Raw genomic sequence first — 15,892 nt, 5'->3', positions numbered from 1 at the left:
CAGGGTGATTTTGAAGGCCTTATTAGTCCCTTATCTAGATATTCTTGTATTTCTTTTTTACAATATTCTAGATACTCTTTGTTCATATGTATCGGTTTTGTCTTTGTTGGTATATCTTTTTCAGTAAACCCATCTTCATATGGTAAAGATATTTCATGTAATTTTCTATGTTGAAAGGTTGTGGAATTTAAACTACATAATTCTGTCTTAATTTTTTCTTCAATTGCTTTTATTTTATCTTGTATCTCCAGAGTTTGTAATTGTTCTTCTATTCTTTTATGTGCAACTTCTTGGTTTAAGTAGTTAATTTGTCTTGTCTTCCTTTCTATAATATTAACTTGATGCGGTAAGTGTTGTAAAATTTTCTCTAGACTCAAACAATTAATTTGTCTTACTTCTGTTTCCATTACACTAACATGTGTAGATAGGTGTTGTAACATATTGAGTTCATGCTGTTTTGGTCTTGTGAGAAATTCAAAATGGACAGGATGATTGGGGATTCTTGTACAAGTTATTCCGTCGATGTCGACATTAAAGGGATATAATAATAAAGTAAAAGGATTTCCTAATATAACTTGATGAGATATATTTCTTGCTAAAAAGAATGTAGTGGCGAAACATACCCTATTTTTACAAATTTTTGCTTTAGATAACTTATAGTCTATAGTCATTTTGTCATTTTCTGCCATTAAGACTCTTTCTGTAGTTTTCTCATAATATTTTGTGGGTAGGGGTGCACAGACCCGAACCGGCCCGGCGACCCGGCCCGGCCCCGAAGGAATTTGGGCCGCGAAGACCCGGACCCGAAGTGACCCGGAGTGGACCCGGGAAAAAAAAGTGAAATCAAAAGGGGAAGTGAAGCCGGGACCGGGCCATGGCTCGGGTCACCCGGACCCGGCCCGGTGGCCCGGCCAAATAAACATTACACACACAAATGCTGAAACGCGTTACTGGGCTAGGGCAACACGCATTCACACTTCACAGCCTCGCCCTCGTGCCTCCTTCTCCTTCAGCAGCTCATGCTCAGCGCCTCAGCCTTCAGCCATTGAGGCTCACTCCGGCACTCCCCACGCCCCACTCCGGCTCTGGCAGTCGCCACTCCCCACGGCGCAGGCAGATTTGGTGACCCTGACCTCATCTTCTCTCCCCACGGCCCACTCCAACTCTCGCGGCACACAACACGCAGTCGCCGGCTCCGCCCTTTCTCATCTCTTCACAACCCTCCGTGTTTCACGCCGTCACCGCCGAAGCTCTTCGTTCGACGGACGACAGTGACGACGTACGGTGCTGCCCTGCTTCTCGGCGACGTTGCTCTGCTCTGCTAGTCCTGCTTCCTCTGTTCTGCTCTCTTCTCCGGTCTTCTTTTCAGGTCTTCTGCTCAGGTAAGTAATTAATTTTACTTTGTCATTAATATTTTGATTAAGGATTAGGATTTTTGATAAACAGAATTTGTGAATTTTGGTTGTAGGTGTTGATTTTCATTATTAGAACTCTGATTAGGTGTGTGTGGCTGTTGATGTGTGATTGTGTGTTTAACTTATTTTTTGTAAGGGGTTTGAGAGAAAGGAGAGGTATGGGAAGCTTGAGAATTGATAAAGGTGGCTCGATCTGGCCGGTTTTGTGAGGCTGCCTTTGAGAGACAATGATAAGTTGCATGCTAAGGAGGTTTTGCACAACTATGGACACAACAAATATATGATTAGAGAAGGCCATGGTTGCTTACTTGTTTGTTGGGGTGATAGACCCCTTTTCTCCATTTCAGCATGGAGTTTTAGAGGATTAAATCTTTCTTTATAAGATGGAAGCAATACCTTATCTCCTTATATATGTAATTATGTATATCATTGTTCATTTGTTATTGATTCCAACTATTTATTACTCTTCTTATTATTAGATTGCTTGTAACTGTAAATGGATGTGGGATAGTTTAGTGCAGCACCTAAAATTTCTCATGCAACATATCTAGCATTGTTATTTTTTTTAATTATTATTTCAAATGGAAACATGTACATCTATTTCTATTTCTATTATTATTTGACTATTTGTTTGCTGTATTGGAATTTGAAGTTTAAAAAATTAACTCTCACATTAGTCAAACTTAGTCTAAGTGAAGAGTATATATTGAATGAATAGACATAGTTTCCATGTAAAGTGGATTCATAGAAACTGTCCTTAACTTCTTTCGTATCCTTAACTCCTTAACTTCTAGTGTTTGTTTGGTTGATGATTAATTGTATGTAAGCATTTTTTTTTTCTTTATTTTATGATCATTTTTGTTTGTTTAGTTGATGGCTTGATCATTACTTGTATGTAAGCCATTTTATAGAGTATTATAAACTAACTTTGGTTCTGGCCCCAGATTGGGGGTGGCGCTCTGATTAAAAGTACTTTACCAAATCTCACTTTTTAACTTCCCTAGCAAGATCGAACATACATATATTAATAACGTTAAAGATATGGAGCATCTATAAGCATTGCTCATTATTATGTTAACAAAGCTAGCCTGTCATGGGCCTCCACACTCTCTATATATTACATAACTAATTACTTTCTAGCTATAAATTCTGTCTTCACTTACAAATTGTCTCATAATTGACTCAATTCTTTTGCAGTTGATAATTAGTTACTGATTTTCTGGGTTTACTGATTTTGTACTGATTTCTAAATTTTTACTTGTGTTTACTGTATATTTACTGATTTGTTTTTTCATGTTTTATTATAAGATATTGTATATTTCTGATTTGCTGATTATTGTTGAATTTGTTCTTGATTTTGTTTGTTTAGCCAGTTTAGGAACAATGGAAGGAGGAGATAATTGCATTCCTTCAGAATTTATGGAGGAGAATAAAACAATGGAAATTGAAGCTGAAAATGTTGCTGATCCTGCAATTGATGCTGCCACAACTCCTGCTGAACCAGAAGCTATTGAAGAAAATTCTGATGAAAAAATGGAGAATCCAGAAGCTGCTCGAACAAGGGGAAAGAAATCGTATGTTTGGCAGCATTTTACTCAACTTCCGTTAACTGAGACAAAGGGACTGCACCAAGCTAAATGTAATCATTGCCAGAAAAAATACGGTTGTCATCCTACTAAACATGGCACAAATTCTCTAAATAAACATTTAAAGAGTGCTCATAAGTGGATATTTACAAAAGCGGGGAAGAAGGGTACACTTCATGGGTACATGCCCAAAATTGAAGAAGAGGATCTATGCAATGCTTTAAGGGTTATAACTTAGAAGATTGTAAGAAGTCTGTAGCTGAGTTTGTTGTACTTGATGAAATGCCGTTTAAAGTGGTCGAGGGAATTGGGTTTCGTAGGATGTTAAATCGATTTGAGCCAAGATTTACGGTACCATCTAGGATGACAGTCTCAAGAGATTGCTTTCAACTTTATTTAGATGAGAAGAAAAGGCTAAAAGAATGGTTGGCAAAGTCATATGCTCGGGTTTGTTTGACAACAGATTGCTGGACATCAAATCAAAACTATACTTATATGAGCTTGACTGTACATTTTGTTGATGAAGAATGGGTGTTACAAAAGAGAATTATAAATTTCTGTCAAATTGAGAACCACAAGGGTGACACTGTTGGAAGAGAAATCGAGAAATGCTTGAGAGAGTGGGGAATTGAAAAGGTCTTCACAATCACAGTGGATAATGCAACTTCAAATGATGGAGCAATTACTTATCTTCAAAGGAAATTAGGTGCAAGAGGTGGGTTAGTGTGTGGAGGAAAGTATATGCATGTGAGATGCTGTGCTCATGTTCTTAATTTGGTAGTAAATGAAGGAATTAAAGAGCAACACACTTCAATTGAAAGCATTAGAAATGCTGTAAGGTATGTTAGGTCCTCTCCTCAAAGGACTAAAAAATTTAAAGATTGCATTGAGGCTGAATTAATTGAATCTAAAAGTCTTGTGTGCTTGGATGTTCCAACTAGGTGGAATTCTACCTATCTAATGTTGGAACATGCCGAGAAATTTGAAAAAGCTTTTGATAGACTTTATGATCAAGAACCTGATTTTGTTAGATGGTTTGGAGAGGATAGTGGGGGAAAAAAGAAAATTGGTCCACCTACACCCCTAGATTGGCAACATGCTAGGTTATTCATGGATTTTTTGAGAGTTTTCTATGAGATAACTTTGACTTTCTCATCTTCCTTGCATGTTACATCTAACATATGTTTTCATGAAATTGCATCTGTTGCTTCTCAATTAACATCTTGGAGCCACAATCAATCTGATTTGTTAGGAAGTATGGCATGCTCTATGAAACATAAATATGATAAATATTGGGGACCGGTTGATAAATTTAATCCATTGTTACTTGTTGCTGTTGTATTGGATCCTCGGTACAAACTAGATTATCTCTGTTGGTGTTTGGAGGATGTCTATGACAAGGAAGTATCTACTAGCATGACTGGTGTTGTTAAACTCACATTAGATACATTGCATAAGTTTTATGAAAAAGAGGTTGTCGATGATAAACGAAGGGATGATGGTGGAGATTCATCTAGTATTGTATTGGATGACAATATTAAAATCTCAGCTGGTGCCAAGGGCGTTTTTGAAAATCGAGTGAATATGTGGAAAAAACAAAAAAGAGAGAAGGCTAATGCAGATAGCAAGTCAGATGTGGAGAGATATTTGGCCGAGGATACTGTGGAAGATGAAAATTTTAATATATTGACTTGGTAGAAAGTGAATGCTTCAAAATACAGGATTCTTTCTCTCATAGCCCGCGACATCTTGGGTATTCCGGTTTCAACTGTTGCTTCTGAATCATGCTTCAGCACCGGTGGACGTGTGCTTGATGTCTTTCGTAGCTCTTTGTCACCATTAATGACTGAAGCTTTGATATGCACTCAAAGTTGGTTGTGCCCTTCTAAACAAGACGTTGGAGATCAAGAGTTTGATCAATTTGATAACAGTCAGAAGATTGTTGAAGGTACATTTATGATATCTTTATTATTTGTGACTTATTTATTTCAAGTAATAATCATTTATATGAAAAATGAGTTACTTTATATGTTTTGTAGGTTTCACTAATGCATCCACATCACAAGGAACAAGTTGACAACATTAATGGCTATTGATAGATGATGATTATTCTTATGTATTGTAAACCTTAACATTTTATTTGTATTGACTTAAATATTATTGTGTTATTTGTATTGACTTTAGACTAATGCATATTATTATGTTATTTGTATTGACTTAAATATTTAGTGTTATTAGACAATATTAGAATTGGACTATTGATTGTGATGATACTTTGGTATTGATTGTGATTATGTTTTAATTTTGAAGAAGGGTTGGTTATGGCCCGGTTTTCACCCGGTTTAATTGTGGCCCGAAAGGCTGTTGGTTTCATCGGGTCTAGGGCCGGGTCCGGGTCTAATAAATAGACCCGGTCTATATTTCGGGCCGGGTCTGGGTCACCTAAAACCCGGCTTCACCCGGCCCATGTGCACCCCTATTTGTGGGTATTAATCCTTCCTGTATACAATTAACATCAGCTCCTGAATCTACCACAGCTATTAAATCAAATTTTTCTTCTTCTACTATTAAAGTTATCGTAGGGAACCATTTTTGACTTACTAATAATGTTAAAATATTTATATAATTTTCTGTACCTAGGTTAATATAGTTCTCGGGAATTGTTATATTACTAGTCCCTTCATTATTTTGCAAAGATTGTTCTTAGATTTTTATTATGTTTTCTCTTTCTATTTTTAGTAATCTGTAGTCCATATTAATGTTTTATTGTTTTAATTCTGAAACTTCTCTTTTTAACCTTTTTATCTCTTCTTTGATAGAATTATGAAAAACTTCTTCTCGTGGGTTTTTAAAATGATTATAAATTTCTTTTATTTCTATTGGTCTTATTTCTTGCTTACTTTCTTCTTCTTTTTTAACTAATTCAGCTAATTGTCTTATAAACTCATCCCTTAATGGTGTATCTTCTAACTTGTCAATTATTTTAGTGTAGAAGTTTGTTCTTTAGTTAAAACATTTACAGTTTTTTCACAGTTTCTACAGTTACATAATCCTATTCCTAAACAATTATTATTATCCTGTTCCTCCTTTCCACTATTTCCTCCTGAGCTCTCTTCTTTTGTCATAAAGTCTAATTGTTGTATAAAATAGTCTTCAGTTTCAGAAGAACCCTCGTAACTTGATTCTTCTTCTGACTCTGAATTGATTAGTATAGCTGTCAAAGCATGCTTAATTTCTTTATTTTCTATTTTATTTATTTTTTATTCTGTCGTACACTTATTAGCATAATGTCCTTGTTTTTTACATTTCCAACATGTTACTTGTTTTTTCTTATTAGAAAATTTAGGTTTTCCTTTAGGGGTTTTATGTAATTTTTTATGATATTTCTGTTCATAATAAAGGGGTTTGTCTATATTATATTTAGATTTTTTATAAATTTTTTTCTTTTAACTTTATGCTGTCCACTAGGTGCTTTTTTAGGAGTTATTCCATATTGGTAGCAGAAAGTGCCTAGCTCTCTTTTTCCCGTGATACTTTCTTGTTTTATTTTCTGTTGTATCTTGGTATCTGTGCATACTTCTATACCTGTTTGTACTATTATATTATGTAATTGTCCAAAGGTTAATGAATTATAGGGAATCTGGGTCCCAAACTGTGTTTGTAGTTTTTGTAATACTTTTTCAGAGAATAATTTTGGTAAGGCTGCTACGAATCTTTCATTCTAGAAAGGCGCATGTGCATCATCTCTTATCATAACTTTTGACATAAAAACATCTTTATACCATCTATAATCAGACATAGTTGGACATCTTAAATTCATTAATTGAGTATGTATCCTATCTTTAAAAATACTGGGATCTCCTACAAAATTTTTAATAATGGTATATATTAACGTGGATGTAGTGTCTGGTGACTGATCTTCTTGTTTAATACTATTAATAATTAATTTTTTTTCTTGGAGGCTGAGAAAATTATCCCACCAACTTTTTAATTGTCTTGTAAATCCTTGGATTATCATAATTGCTGCTTCTTTATCAGAGGCTTTTCTCATCTTATAGGCAGTTGTAGCCATAGTCATATTACACATTTGATCTAAAATGGCTTGTTCACTTAATCCATCTATATTCCATTCTACTAAGTCTGATCTTGATAAACTATTTTGTACTAATTGTGTTCGTTCTTCTAGGCCTACATCTACTGGTGATGGTCTAGGATAATAATTTCTGGTTTTAGGATAATATCTTTTATAGAATATTTTATTTAGTTCTAATTCTTCTTTCTTTTACAATGTATTAATTGTTAATTTTCCTAGACTAATACTTCTAAATTTTTCTTTTAGTTCTTCAACTTCTGTTTCTACTTTAAATTTTAAGCTAATATTATCTAAACTTTGTAATTTATATATAGGTTTTTCTATGGGTTATATATATATATATATTGGCCAACACAGACTTACATGTCTATTTAATTGTATATTTATAAATTGATAGTTAAAATTTATACATATATGTTTAACTTGTTCTTCTGCCATTTTTTGAACTGTTTGTAAGGGACATAATAATATTTTATACTGTACTATATCTTAATTAATATTTATAGTATTCTTGCATGTCATATTTAGGATCAAAGATATTTCTCTTGTATCAAGAGTCTTAAGGTTTGTATAGATGATTCTAAAATCTTGAGATAAACTACTCACTAGATCAAGAAAAGTTGAAGAGTTTATTGAATTAGCCCAACAAAAAAGCGTAAGGATTGTCTTTCAATTTTCTTTCATTTTTTCATTTAGAAAAATTCGCACTAGTTAGTGTACTTGTTTGGTTAGATTTAATTATATAGTTACTGCTCACAAAGTTGGTGTACTTACGTGGTTAGGCTCAATTTTATTTCCATATATTTTATCTTCATTCTTTTGTGTTTTTAGAAGTTTCTTGTTTCACTTATTCGTTCAACAAATTATTTTTATTTTCTTTTAGGTTTGGCGGTGGTTCCATAAATTATGTGAAGAGATGAGTCATGATCCATGATGATCTGATTGGTCATTTATATATATCAAGTAAATTTTGGGTACTCTTTGATCAATTGAACCATGTTTTATTTTTACATTATTAAGTAGTGCAGTTAAGTTTTAATTTGATTTGTATATTATATATTTTTTTTAAGATTGAGCAGTATTTACCTTAGAAAGAATTACACTAGAAAAGTTTTTTTTTTTCAACGCTATTTTTCACTTGTCCTTTACATTAGAGGTAATTTTGTGGTAAATATAAAGTGTTGAGTTATTTATTATAACTAATATAAAGTGTTGAATAATTTGGTACTTGTTCCCATTTGAACTACTACTTTGGTATGAGTTTATAAATGCGGTTGTTTTTTTTTTTTAAAGTTCATGTATGAAATTGCGACCGTTCAAAACCGTCGTATTTTTTTATAAAAGCTCACATAAATTTGTGGCGGTTTCAAAATCGCCGTAAAATTAAATATCTGAGCTGCGGTAGTAATTTTTCAAAACTGTCGTAAAATCAAATCTCCACCCCTAATAGGCAACGTCTATAAAATAGCTAGAATTTCGTTTTGCGACAGTTTTAAACCGCCACAAATTCTTAGAAAAAACCGCCGCTAATATATGTACAAATTTTTTTTATCAATAAAATTTAATTAAATTAATCTAAATATCAATAAAAATTATTTTCATCATATTTACTTATTGCTTATTGACTTAAATTTTATTATTCAATTTAATTACACTTAATTTCCAATAAAACTTATACGTATAGTATTTTTATTTTATATATATATTAAAATTAAAGAAGTAATAATGATGTGTCCAATGATCAATAAACGGTGTTATAAATTATAACCGGATCATTTTTATATTATTTATGATTTAGTTAAAGACATACACGACTATATTATTAGTAGAAGTTTTTTATTTTTAAATAAATATACTAAAAACTTAAAGTTTTAAATTTTTATATAAACTAACATTTTCCATTAATAATTATATTTTTAAAATATATATTAGTTAAACTCATTATTTATTATTGTTATTATAAGTTCATTAGAAAAAAATAATTATAATTAGTGATATCTCATCCAATCTAACAGGCCAAAAATTCATATATCTTATAGATCAAAATTTTATTTAAGAATTTGTGAATAATTAATAAGGAACATAGTAGTGTATGTGAAAGTTATTACCTTCTTTGGAAGAACATATTAAAGAAAAAACTTCCAAAACAAAGCACAAATTGAGCCAAATTATTCAATTTAGGAGTTTAAAGATCCGATAATGAATACAATAATGGTGATGGTTGTTAAAACTAACATCATTAAGCATGGGGTCCAATAATACTTAATCTCTTTTTTTTTTTTTGGAAGAAAAAATTACTTAAATTACTCGCTAGGTAATTGTTATATGAACAATAACGGATGGCAAGAATTCGACTGCATTAAGTCATGCATTACCAATGTTATACAGAAAACACGGATAACTTAAGTCACGAATATAACACCAGGTCGGCAAAATGGCTAGCAAGCAACATAAACACATATCCGACAATAAATACTCAACGAAAATTTGAAAAGTATATAAAAGGGGGATTCAAAAACAGGTAAGACAAAACATACTACCTCTAACAAGCGCACTATTAACTTAAATTTTGGAGTGTTTTTGCAGGTGCCCTCCTAACCTAATTAAAAACATACATCTCGATATTTCGGTTTAATTTCTCTTGATTACGTATTACCAGCCAAGTACGAACAGTAATAATTTTATGATATTTAAGTGATTCAAATAATTATTAATTGTTCATTATAATGTTTACGTTGCATGAAATAATGCAGTTTATATTGCATGACTGGAATGATGAGAAATGTATCAAAATACTGAAGAAATGCAAAGAAGCAATCACAAGAAGCAAAGGAAGAAAAGGAAAAGTTATTGTCATTGATATGGTAGTGGATGATGAAAAGAGTGATGGAGATAATAAATCAATTGAAACCCAACTTTTCTTTGATATGTTGATGATGGTAGAAGTCAACGGAAAAGAGAGAAATAAAAAAGAATGGGCAAACTTAATTTTCTCAGCTGGTTTTAGTAGCTACAAGATAAACTTATCAGCTTTGGGATTAAGATCTCTCATTGAAATCTTTCCATAAAAATGCAAGTAGCAAGAAGCGTTTTGTGAAATAATGGAGCATCATATATAAAGATGCGTTTGAATATATTGTTTGTGAAATTTGTTTATTTTTTTCTATTCATAAAATAAAAAATTCATGTATTTGCTGTGCTTTCTTAAAAGGAAATAAGAAAAACATTTATTTTCATCTCCTTTTGTCTGTATTCATTATTGTATGAATCTATTTCTGTTTCAGAGGAATATTAAATATAGGTGAGTTCTCTGGTTGTATGACTTTAAATGGCTAAAAATAACTGTGTTAACTCTCAAATAACTTTGAAATTAAACATGTGGTACGTATAGTAAGTTAGTAACCCATGAAACAATGTACTAAAGGAGGAGTGTGGTAAATGCAAAAGCCTAATGGCAAGTATGGAAATTTGCCTCGGAAAAAAGGATTTTGTGATGTGGGCTAATGGAGTGGATTAGGAAAAAAAAAAGGCCTAAAATTAAAAATGAAAGAGTGGCCAATAATAATAATAAAAAAGTGATATTAAATAATTAAAATGATCCAATAAAGTTCACCAAAAAAATATATATCCAATAAATAATTGTATTCAACCATTTGTAATAGTTTTGTCAAGTTAATGCAATTTATAACAAATAATAAATCAAATCATATTTGTTCCAAAAAAAAATTATTTGTTATGAATAAAAATCTATCTATTTTGTCTTTTTTTAACTTAAATAAAAAACATTTCATTCCGTTGATGATTCCACGTGAAATTAATGGAGCCACGCACGCATGAACCAATACTAAAATTTAAAAAACTGGAAATTAGAAAATCATGTAAATGGATATCATTTCATTGTAATTTTATGTCATTGACTATGAACTGTTGCTTTAATTTATGTAGAGTATTATTTTACCCTAAGTTGTTATTATAAATCAAAATATTTAATATTATTAATAGTATATGTAATATAATTATAAATTTTAAATATTATAAAATAAAAAATAGTTTAATTTATTTTACAGTATATTTATTTTAGGATTACATTGAACTATAAACTATTTTAATATTTCTTTTATTTGTGTAATACATTATAAGTACTATTTATCCACTAATTTATTTTACAACTATGTATAAATGAAGTATTCTGTAAATAAATGAAAATTTAATATTTACCTGCGTTTAGTTAAGATTTTGTCAACAAGAATTTAAATTAATTATTTCTCTTTTGGTGCCATGATATAAAACTAACAAAGAATTACCCACAAGAAAAGAGGAATAGGAGAAATTTGTATACACCCTTATAAGATCTTAACAATGTATCGTTTGAACGCATTCCAACTTATAATATAAAAGTAGTGCAAATATTAAAAATATAAATATTTGTAATAACATGAACTAGATGTGATCCTTTAAAGAACATGTGAAAATTTTTATCTTCATTAATTTCAAAAATATATTCTTCTCTTTCTTTTTTACATATATCTAAAATAAAGAATAATCTTAAAAGAATACTTACTAAATAACTATATTTGAATTAAAGGGTAATTTATATAGATAAAATAATTGAAAATGAATATTATACAAATGTTCTAAAATAATTTTAAGTTATATGCATGTCTTGTTTGTCATTCTATGTACATCGAATTAATTGAATCAAATTTACGCCGATTCAATGTAAATAGAATTAATTGGAGCCGATTTAGCATAATACATAGTAAATCGCCACAATTAGATTCAACTTACTAGCCGTCAAATTCTGACAACACACAACCATAATAAATCAAAGCAATTGAATTCGATTTACAAGAGACGAAAGCTAGTAGTAAATTGATACTAGCTGTTTCGATTTTTTTTTTTTCGAAAATGGAGTGTGTGCAAGTTGTTTATTTTAAGAATAGGTTGGATCAAACCAACTGCACTTTTTCTTTACATATATAAATAGGAAAAAATGCATGATCCTACGAATTACTTCTAAAAAAATTCTAGTTTTAATAAATTAAGAAAAAAATTTAAGAACCATAGCATTTCGTAATTCATTGTTAAATTTACTTTGATTCTCTGGATGTAGCTCCAAGGTAAATCAAATCTAATTGATTTGAATTACTAGCTACCGTTTACAAATAAGCTTTTTTTTAATTTAATCTATTCAAATTAGCTATGAGAGTATGTCTTATAAATACAACCAGAAAATTTGCTCTTCATTAGAGCGACACTCATAATGGCTAGTGGTGATAGTCTTTTAGGTCTTGTGCACTATAGATGGATGATTAAGAAAAAAATATGAGAGGGAATAAAATTTACCGATAAGGATCCATTGAGTGTTTTTATTAATCTTTTTACGAGTTTTGCTAAGTTTCAGAATACTATAACCCAGAAATTAGGAGTTATTGGCATGAATAGGTGGAGAAATTATTTTATAGGATTCTGATTTTTATTATCCGAGATAGTGTAAAGTACAACTCCTTTGTAATAGATAGTGATGAATCTTTGCAAGTTTTATTTCACTGTTGTCGTCAATTTTCCGAGGTGAGAACTCAAGAACTATTGGTCAAGTTTGGAGATATCAGATGTGGTCTCTAGTTCAAGAGATAGGATCGGATTCTTCAATTTAGCTAGAGTAATGCCAAGAGCCTCTAGTTCAATGCCTATTGTTGTCTTTTCATATGTGCTTGTAATTGCACCCGAAGCAGTTTTGGTGTTATCTTCGTCCTTCACAATTGATTTAAACTACGTTAATGATGGAAAAATCGGTGATCATCGATCTTTTGGTGAGCTTTCGATTGCGATGGCAGATACTCCTGTTATGATCCTGGTTATAAGGGAGGGTAAAAATCGAATCCCGTGAAGGAAGTACTGCATGATGACGACGATGTGGAGCCTGCTATGCTAGATGAGGATATTGATGACGATCTAGAGAGGAGTAGCCTAGTTGGTCAGCGTGGGGCATCGCATACGGAAATTTAGCAATATCCCCTGCACTTTTTTACTTTAAATTTGAAGGTAATGGTACATCAGGATTTTTTAGATGTAGAATCTTGATTTGGGGGCAGAGATGCACATGATACAGTAGCTCCAACTGAGTTCCAAGTTAGTCAATCTTTTTAGAGTAAAGAGAAAGCTGTCGTAAGTGTGAAGACTTATAACATTCATCATGAGGTTGAGTTTAGAGTGATGAAGTCAGATCATATCAAGTACCATGAAAAGTGTAAGAAATTTGAAAAAGGTTGCAATTGGTTGAATTGGATCATTCTTCACTTGCGAAAAAGTATTTGGGAGGTCAGAAGATATAATGGACCTCATACATGTCTAGCCATAGAGATTTCTAGTGATCACAAGAAGCTTGACTATCATGTTATATCTGAATTCAAATTTTCTTTGGTCAAAACTGATGCAACTATATCGATTAAGGTACTACAGAATGCAACAGAAGCAAATTTTGGTTTTAGCCCAACTTACAAAAAGGTTTGGTTGCATTGGCTAAGTAGAAGGCTGTTGTGCAAATTTAAAGGTATTGAAAAGAGTCGTACAATGAGTTACCAAGATGGTCACTAGGTGTGCACACAACCATGTCGTGTAGTATTGCAATGCTGAAAATGAGTCCTGTACCAGTTGGAGACCAGGCTGATGAGTCATCAACTTATTTTCGTCGACTTTTCTGGACATTCCCACCATACATCAAGGTCTTTAGGCATTATAAATTGCTAGTCAATATTAATGGTTGCAATTGCATAGGATGGTAATTCTAATATCATTTCCATTGCATTCGCACTTGTAGAGGGTGAAAATACGGAGTTATGATCATTTTTTCTATCTCACATTCAGCAGCACGTCACTCCTCAGCCAAATATTCTAGTGATATCAAATAGATACAACAAAATCAAATCCACTTTGGAGGCTCCTAATGGTGGATGGCTTCTGCCTAGTGCTTATCGTACATTTTGTGTGTGGCACATTGCAACAAATTTTCCTCTGAGCTTCAAGGGAAAGGATATAAGAAGGTTTCTAGTGAATGCTGCTCATACCAAGACTAAGGTTGAGTTTGACTACTAATTTGACATCCTCCGAAGTGAATACCCAGCAATGTGTGATTGGGCCTTCAGGATGGAATATGAGAAGCGGACTTAGTATCGGGAGAGAATTGCAGATTCGGTCATATGACAACAAATATATCCGATTGTGTTAACTCCATAATCAAAGGTATAAGTAACCTTTAGTTTGTTCCTTAATGAAATTCACTTATGGGAGGTTGGCTGAGCTCTTCGTCCGTTAGGGGAAGAGAGGCTGAAGCACAGTTAGAGACAGAGCAACAGTTTAATCAGGCTTTGATGAAGGCAATAGAGAAAAATCTAAAGGCATCAAGGTATTTCACATTGACCTTGTATGATAGGGATAACTCTGAGTTTATCGTGCAGAGACTATACCAACTAGTAAGTCCTTACTTGGCTCTTACAGAGTGTCACCAGTAACTTCTCTCCATGAAAGCGCTAACTAGCAGTTCATCCAACCTAAACCAGTGATTGTTAAGCTTCGCAAGATGGTATAATCTAACAATCTGTAAGTATAGTATGATCTAGTTGTCCAGGGCATACCATGTTACCTGCCTCTTCATACTGGTAATACATCCAATTGGCTACAAAAGCAAATCTACTATTTGACTTTTCTTCACTCATGCAGTCAACGCAGTTCACCTTTTATTAAAAAATTATTTTCTTTTGTTTGACTCTAGTTCTTTTTTTCTTTATTCAATTTTTCAATTTGATGTACTTTATCAGCCAATATCAGCCAATTGAGCTAAGCCGAGAAATTGTTGATTTACTAATTTCTTTCGAATATTGAAACCAAGCCCATTGGTAGTCATCTTGACTATTTCAGGTTCAGAAATAGGTGTGAAATATTTATTTCTCTTATTCTTGAATCGGATAAGATAGTTATTGATTGACTCAGTTTTTTCTCTCTTTACTGTGAATAAGTCAGACATAGTTACCTTCATTTCTCCCCTAAAGTATTGATCTTAAAAACTTCTTTCTAATTGAATCAAACTATGGATCGAATTAGATTACAAATTTGAAAACTAAGTGAAAGTATTCTTTGTTAGTGAAGAGAAAAAATATCTCATTTTTAAATATTCATTATTGGCCAATTCGCCTATTTCGACTGAATATCAAGCAATGTTCTCTATAGTCGATTCTCCACTTTCTCTAGCAAATTTTGTAAGGGATATAGAAGTTTTGACTCTCTTAAAAAGTCCAACCTGCAAGACATAATTTGGAAAGGGGATATAAAATAAGGTTGATTTGTCACCCCTATATTTAACCCTTCTCTATTCAGGATTTGTTCGACAACTTGAATTATATTTTGGCCATAATCCTGAGCAGAATTGTTTGCTCTGACTTTATTTAATATCCTATTTGGGTCTTCTCCCCTATTTAACATTAGAGGAGGATTATTAACATAAACCCCTTCCAATGGATGAATAAAAAACGATTAATTGTTCCTGCAATATCATCTGCTCATCGAGTAACTTGTTCTATTCTAGCATTGTTATTTTTTAACAAGGAGTTTAACATCGTAGCCATCTGTTGAGTCAGCATATTTACTAAATTGTGATGGTTATCCTCCATTTGTTGTTTAAATATGGTCAATAATTCGATCGTATTAGGAGATAATGTCCCAGCAGAAATCTGCCTCGACATCTTTAAAAATATAGAAGCACGTGTCCCTCCTATCGGTACTTTGGGTACACTTTGTGTCGA

The sequence above is a fragment of the Arachis hypogaea genome, chromosome 3 (genome assembly GCF_003086295.3).
Source record: "Arachis hypogaea cultivar Tifrunner chromosome 3, arahy.Tifrunner.gnm2.J5K5, whole genome shotgun sequence".
Lineage (NCBI taxonomy): Eukaryota > Viridiplantae > Streptophyta > Magnoliopsida > Fabales > Fabaceae > Arachis > Arachis hypogaea.
This window is presented reverse-complemented; position numbering follows the sequence as displayed.